The 7,464-nt window shown below is 42.3% G+C and overlaps 1 long non-coding RNA gene across 1 annotated transcript in view; it reads right to left on the bottom strand.

The window, feature by feature from the left end:
- LOC138350785 (uncharacterized) overlaps window positions 1-3,305 on the bottom strand; it is a 229,840-nt gene extending 226,535 nt beyond the window's left edge. Inside the window, exons 1-2 of the long non-coding RNA XR_011222290.1 lie at window positions 3,230-3,305; window positions 2,991-3,103 (exon numbers count right to left, since the gene is read on the bottom strand). This is a non-coding gene — a long non-coding RNA (uncharacterized lncRNA). The remainder of the gene's footprint in view (window positions 1-2,990; window positions 3,104-3,229) is intronic.
- Between the last annotated feature and the right edge of the window lie 4,159 nt (window positions 3,306-7,464).

Below are 7,464 nucleotides of genomic sequence, written 5' to 3'. Positions count from 1 at the left end.
AAACCCCATTTAATAAAGTCACAATCGCACTCGTTAGCGAGAAGTCATTAAAATAGTTTTGCAATATACAAAACCAATTCGTTAAGTAATCTTTGATGTTTTGCAACCATAAATGGGGGTCCCAATTTATATAGGTCAGGACTAATATATTCATAGCATTTTCCTGATGTTAAATTGAACGTCATTCAATTAATTACGTTCCTGTCAATAACAGATTTGCCTGAGGCTAATTTATTTGCGTTCAGCCAGTCAATGGGATACACGCCACCTGTTGAGTGACAAAATATTGTATTTGATACATATGTATTATCGTGGTACTACACATACACTGCTTTCAACATTTCTCCAGCATTTTGCCAGACTGGTCAATATGCTCTGCAAGGAATTTGGTAGACACATCCACAAGCACGGAATAGAGAAAATATTAATTACCATTTATTGGGAGCCGGTCGGCCGAGCGGACAGCACACTGGACTTGTGATCCTGCGGTCCTGGGTTCGATCCCCGGGCGGCGGCGAGAAACAATGGGCAGAGTTTCTTTCACCCTATGCCCCCTGTTACCTAGCAGTAAAATAGGTACCTGGGTGTTAGTCAGCTGTCACGGGCTGCTTCCTGGGGGTGGAGGCCTGGTCGAGGACCGGGCCGCGGGGACACTAAAAGCCCCGAAATCATCTCAAGATAACCATATATTTTTTTTTTACTGTACTCATTTCTAAAACCCACATTGTTATTAAATTCATCAACTGTGCGAGAGATTAGAGCTACATTTCCAGTGTAACGATGTACAAGAATGATATATTTCTTGAATTGATTCATTTCTAGGTTAGGATTATACAATATTTTTCAAGCTTGGTCGAATACATAACTATGTATACATAGCTACAAACACGCAAAACCCACAAAAACACAGGAAAAACGAATTTATATATATATATATATATATATAATATATATATATATATATATATATATATATATATATATATATATATATATATATATATATATATATATATATAATTGAACACAATTACACACCCGAACATACATTTGAAGGCTTCTTGTAAACACTAATCTTAAACCTTATATGCTGTCTATAAGTTATAGAATTAAAAAAAAAACGAAAAATTACGTAAATATATATATTTCAACAATGAACCCAGTTGATGGTAACAAGTTATAGAGTCTTAACAATAAAATCCTTAAGATATTGTGAATCCGTCCACGGTCAAAACCAATATCTTGAGATGAGATGATTTCGGGGCTTAGCGTCCCCGCGGCCCGGTCCTCGACCAGACCTCCTTTTTGTTACCCCCCCCCCCCCCCGGGGGAAGCAGCCTGTAGCAGCTGACTAACTCCCAGGTACCTATTCACTGCTAGATAACAGGGGCATCAGGGTGAAAGAAACATTTTGGCCTTTTGTCTTCGTCTCCACCGGGAATCGAACCCGGAACCTCAGGACTCCGAATCCGAAGCGCTGTCCACCCAGCTGTCAGGCGCCAACACCACATATACAATATAGTATCAATCTATAAGCTATAAAACAAAATCTTTGATGTGAAAAACACCAATTATAAACTACTAAGCACAACAGATAAAGAGGATTTCGCATTGCCATCTTCTTGAGGTTATCTTGAGATGATTTCGGGGCTTTAGTGTCCCCGCGGCCCGGTCCTCGACCAGGCCTCCACCCCCCCAGGAAGCAGCCCGTGACAGCTGACTAACATCCAGGTACCTATTTTACTGCTAGGTAACAGGGGCATAGGGTGAAAGAAACTCTGCCCATTGTTTCTCGCCGGCGCCCGGAATCGAACCCGGGACCACAGGATCACAAGTCTAGTGTGCTGTCCGCTCGGCCGACCGGCTTCACCGGCCATACCAAATAAGACCTAAAAGAGGTGTATTAAGAGGCGATTAAGAGAGATTAAGATTAAGAGGCATTCACCATTATAGAGGCGATTAAGAGAGATTAATCGCCTCTATAATGGTGAATGCAGGCAAATCTAAATCACTATCAAGGCAATTCGTCGAATTAGAATATTTTTACCGGAATTTACCCGAGAGCCCACCATCTCTCGAGTGGCCTCGACGGGATCAGAAATCCGGTGGTTTGCTAAAGTTTTCCCTCCCCCCCCCCCACCCCCCCTTCTCCCGTTTTCCCTGGAGCCTTTGTAAACAAGGCTGTTGGGTTGAAACTCACTAAACACAATCTCATATTTACGTTCGTTAATTTACTCACTAAAACGACTTCGTTCGTAATGCGAGATGTAAGGTACAGTTTCAAACAAATGAGGATCAACAACAATTCGCCAGCCACTTAATAAGAAGGTTAACGACACCCCCCCCCCTACCACTGAGCAAGTTTTAACTAAAACTATTAGTTTTACGCATTGTAAAAAGACCTGTACATGTATTACAATGACGGTGATATGACCACGAGTTATTCGAACGTTTATCCTTAAGTAAACGTTCTAAACTCTTATTAAGATATCGGATGATTTTCTCAAGCTCATTTAACGCTATATATAATTATTGCCACTAATTTCATCTCAGACTTGATTTAAATCAACTATTTTCTCCACGATACCCACTATGCAAGATACCACAATGGGCAATGCATTCGATTTATCAGCTTCAGTAATACACAAATCAACATATTCTTCAATCTAATCAAACGCTTTGATAAATATAACAGAGGGAGAAGGAACAACCTTGTTTAGAGCGGGGTCATTAACCATTCCCTTACACACGGCAATTCCTTCTTTCTCTATAGCAAAACTCCTTTCACAAATTAAAAAAAAAAAAATCCCTTAACAACGCGAACGTAATTCACAAGACGTAACCCACAGCGCGATGGGACAATTATCTCTTGTCGAACAAATTAAATTAATAAACAAACTAAGGCAAAAAAAATCGGGATTGGCATATATGTTCCCAATCACTACGCTAAATGAAGCGTTGATGACTGTAAGATCAATTATAATACTCACGTTCCCGCAGTCTTCATAGCCGCAGATCAATACCCCAATACCCCCAAGTAGGGGTGAATGGAGGGGGAGTCTCTCACCATGATGATAATCCAGTTAGGGAAACCGAGCTGAACCTGGCGAAAAAATCAGGCAGTCAGGCCTCTTACGCACACTTAAAACACAAAGTTAAAAATGTTCACAATTCCCATAAGTTTCGTTAAAAAGAACAACAACACGCTGAATATCGTCACAAATCTCACGTCCGATAGTTTCAATTAGTCGTTATACATGGAAAATTTGGGCAACACTCGGTCGCTAAGACACTCTCCTTCAGAGGCGAAAACACAAGTGTCAAAACATATGATTTTAGTCTCTTCGGGCGATTGCCAGAGTGGATCAGTTTTTTTCCTTAGGCTTCGTCTCTTTTTCCACTCACATTTGCTTATCCACACTTCAGTGAATTTGCGGATATATCATTAATGACCGAAAATAAATTATACTCAACCTCCTGGTCCCTTGGTAATAGATGAGGTAGTAATCAATTTATAGTAAAAAAACAATTTATTTCGATGTATTTTAGTTAGGTCGGCTCATTCGTGAATGAACGATAACAAAAAATTTTTGGGAAATCTTTTCGTTCGGTAATTGTCTGAGTTCCCGCTATATTTGCTGTGGCTCTGCATGTCACCAAAGTCAACAGAGAGCCTATTCAAGTAGGTTTGATAGTGTGTGTTCAAAATTGTTAAGATCAGTCAGTGTTGTTGCAACAGTTCCAGCATCGGGGTGGAAATTAACATTTGGTTTGTCTTACCGGGTGAATGAGTTAATTTTATAGTTACGTTATGTAAGGGGGGCTAACAGGCGATCAACCCCCCCCCCCCCTTCCTCCTCTTCCTAACCCCCACCCCCCTCCTCTTCCTAACCCCCACCCCCCAACTCTTCCTAACCCCCACCCCCCCTCTTCCTAACCCCCACCCCCTCCTCTTCCTCTTTATATATTTGGGTAACAGTCTTTCCTGTAGACATATTTTGCATTTCCTTGATAATGTGGTGAAACACGAAAATGTTCAGAATTTTCGTTTCATTTTTCCTAGAGGAAAATTCATTTTCCTAGTTCATTTTCACGCGTTTTTTTTTGTTTAAATTATTCTTGTAATTGTTATTGAATATGACAGACAGGGTGAGATCAATGAGTCTAGCACGAATCTTCTCATTTGGTATGTTTTTCAACTAAGAAGGACGTTTGAAAATGAATTCCAAAGACCATCTTACTGTTTTATTAAATATCTGACGCTAAGATACGCGTTTCGTTGGCCATCCACGTTATTAGAGGCAAAGTTCGAGTGAATACAGCATGGCTGAAATTAGTAGATTATGTATCCGAGATGTGAAGTGAATTGCCACGGGAGGATCCAATAGGCTCACTACAGCATACCAATCTCCTGTTCCGATGATATCTGGGGCCGGATGTTCCGTTGTTGTTTTCGAGGATAGCAGAGTGCAGCGGGTGTTAGCCGGCTGTTGATGACTGAATTTGCTTTGATGTGCAGCGCCTCGCTGATGTCCAATCATCAATGTATCGTTGTTTTTGTTGATTATTTTAGTGTTGTTTGTTAGGGTATCTTTAGTGATGATCTGGATGTTCACTTGAGACAGTTAAGCAAGTCCCAGCTGTGTCTGGGTACAAGTGACAGAATGAACAACCCAGCGGGGTTTCTTCCTATTGGGGAGTGTTGTACATGCTGCTATGGCGGTATGTCCACTCACAAGATGAGTGACGCTGCCCAATACTGTCACTATGGCGGTGTGTCCACTCACAGGATGAGTGGCGCTGCCCAATACTGTCACTATGGCGGTGTGTCCACTCACAGGATGAGTGACGCTGCCCAATACTGTCACTATGGCGGTGTGTCCACTCACAAGATGAGTGACGCTGCCCAATACTGTCACTATGGCGGTGTGTCCACTCACAAGATGAGTGGCGCTGCCCAATACTGTCACTATGGCGGTGTGTCCACTCACAAGATGAGTGACGCTGCCCAATAAACTCGCCCCTGGGGGCAAAATTTAAAAAAAAAAATTAAATCTGGATGTGTGTAGTGACCATGTGTGATGGAGTCTTGGTGTTTGTGGAGTGTCAGGTGCTTTTAAGGAGATGTTGTTGTCTTGTCTATATATAAAGAACGTGTGGCTGACAGTTCCCAGGCTAACCATAGCCCGTGCTTCTTGCCCCGCTCCTGTGCCAGGTAAGTTACGGGCTCGCCATAGCCCGTGCTACTTGGAACTTGTTCCGAGTAGCTGAATCTATAACAACAACAACATGACAGTTCCCTAGAGAGCATGGGCAGGCATAAAAGACATTCGCAGCTATATAGGGTGAGCTTTGTCATTGAAGGATTGAAGATTGTAAGATTGATTGTATGATTGAGATTGTAAAGGTGCAGCATCCTCGAGGAAGGCTTCAGCTTCTTTCTCAGCCTGTCGCAGATAAGCTTGTTTGTGTTCTATTATCGCGTCTGGTCAGGGTGCTGGAGGATTGGTAGAACATCCCACTGATTGGAATAACCAGTGAGGGTAGGATCGTGTATGCCTGCCGAAGCACCCAAGGGGTTCTGGTAGTGTTTCGTAAGTTACAAGATCGTTCGAGTCAGATAAGGTGATGAAGACCGATCAGATCTTCATCATGGTTGATGAAGATCTGATCGCAGATTACTCTGATCATGGATCAGAGTAATCTGCGAGGCTCTGTCAGGCACCGAGGCCTCCGGATATAACGGGGATAATCGCCGGTTTTCACTGTTGGACCTAATTGAATGCCTGAGATTAGGCAAAATTGTAATTAATTTTTGCCAATAAAGATGTTAATAATAATAATTTCACTGTGAGTATTCTGGAGGAGCTTTTCTAGCATGTGGACTTCAAGTGGGTGTCACACTCACTTAATCTGACGCTCTGGGATAGAGAACACCTCAGAAAGTATGTTAGCTTAGGGTAGAGAGATATTGGCATCTTGTGAGGATGTAAAAACAAAAATTATCATGAACCTCGATTATGTCATTCCTGTCATGAAGTCCTCCTTAGGTTGGGGATTTTGACATCTAAGATCTCAAATTGCATGCAGATCGAGGGGAAATGACTTAGGAGAGTGCAATTCACTGGTTTAATTATATGAATATCTTGCAGAAACATCTTTTACTTGATCAGTAAAGTGTGAGTTAGAGTAGTCCATTTCTCCCATAGATGTGTTAAGAATGAGACCAAGATCTTTACCCTATTCTTGGATTTCGCTGAAGTTCTGCGGGAGGAGTCGCTAGGTTACAGGGCAAGGGAAGGGGGGTGCCATCACCCTCAACCCCCAAGTGATTAACTCGTTGGTCAGGCCCCTCAGTGACCTCTTTAATGACTTTTAAGAAAAAAAAGGAATAAGTTCTAAGGGGTCGCCCTGCTGAACAACACCTTCACGTGAGTAAATTTCATGTTCCCACAAACGCAAGGTTTGAATCGCCATTGTAGCATGACTGAACGAGGATGGAAAGGAAAATGACTAATTCGAAATGCAAAAGTAACTCTTTCGATGTAAATATGAGTGTATGTAGCTCTTTAACTTAAACAAGTGTGTGTGTAATAACCTCCTGATACTCACACTATCTATGTAGATACTACATAGTCTATGTAGATACTACGTAGATATGTAGATACTATGTAGACACTACATAGTCTACCCGGCCTGGTGCTTGCCTTTGATGATTATTTAACGAATAAAAGATATTATGGCAGAAATTTACATATGTGATCCTGCTCGATGAACCTTTCTGAGTGGCCACCGTTCCCTATTCTATTTAGAGATAGTGCGCCCCCCCCCCCATCTTCCTCCTCCCCCTCCTATAATCTTGTATGTGGTGATCATGTCCCCTCTAACTGTTCTCTCTTCCAGCGACGTGAGGTTTAATTCCCGTAGTCTCTCCTCGTAGCTCATACTCCTCAGTTCGGGTACTCGTCTGGTAGCAAGCCTTTGAACCTTTTCCAGTTTAGTCTTAAGCTTGACTACAGAGATTAAACTGGAAAAGGTTCAAAGGTTTGCCACCAGACTAATAAATACAGTGTACTCACCTAGTTGTGCTTGCGGGGTTTGAGCTCTGGCTCTTTGGTCCCGCCTCTCAACCGTCAATCAACAGGTGTACAGGTTCCTGAGCCTATTGGGCTCTATCATATCTACACTTGAAACTGTGTATGGAGTTAGCCTCCACCACGTGTGTGTACTCACCTAGTTGTACTCACCTAGTTGTGTTTGCGGGGGTTGAGCTCTGGCTCTTTGGTCCCGCCTCTCAACCGTCAATCAACAGGTGTACAGATTTCTGAGCCTATCGGGCTCTGTCATATCTACACTTGAAACTGTGTATGGAGTGAGCCTCCACCACATCACCCCCTAATGCATTCCATTTGTCAACCACTCTGACACTAAAAAAGTTCTTTCTAATATCTCTGTGGCTCATTT

Source organism: Procambarus clarkii, chromosome 47 (assembly GCF_040958095.1).
Source record: "Procambarus clarkii isolate CNS0578487 chromosome 47, FALCON_Pclarkii_2.0, whole genome shotgun sequence".
NCBI lineage: Eukaryota > Metazoa > Arthropoda > Malacostraca > Decapoda > Cambaridae > Procambarus > Procambarus clarkii.
This window is presented reverse-complemented; position numbering and strand designations above follow the sequence as displayed.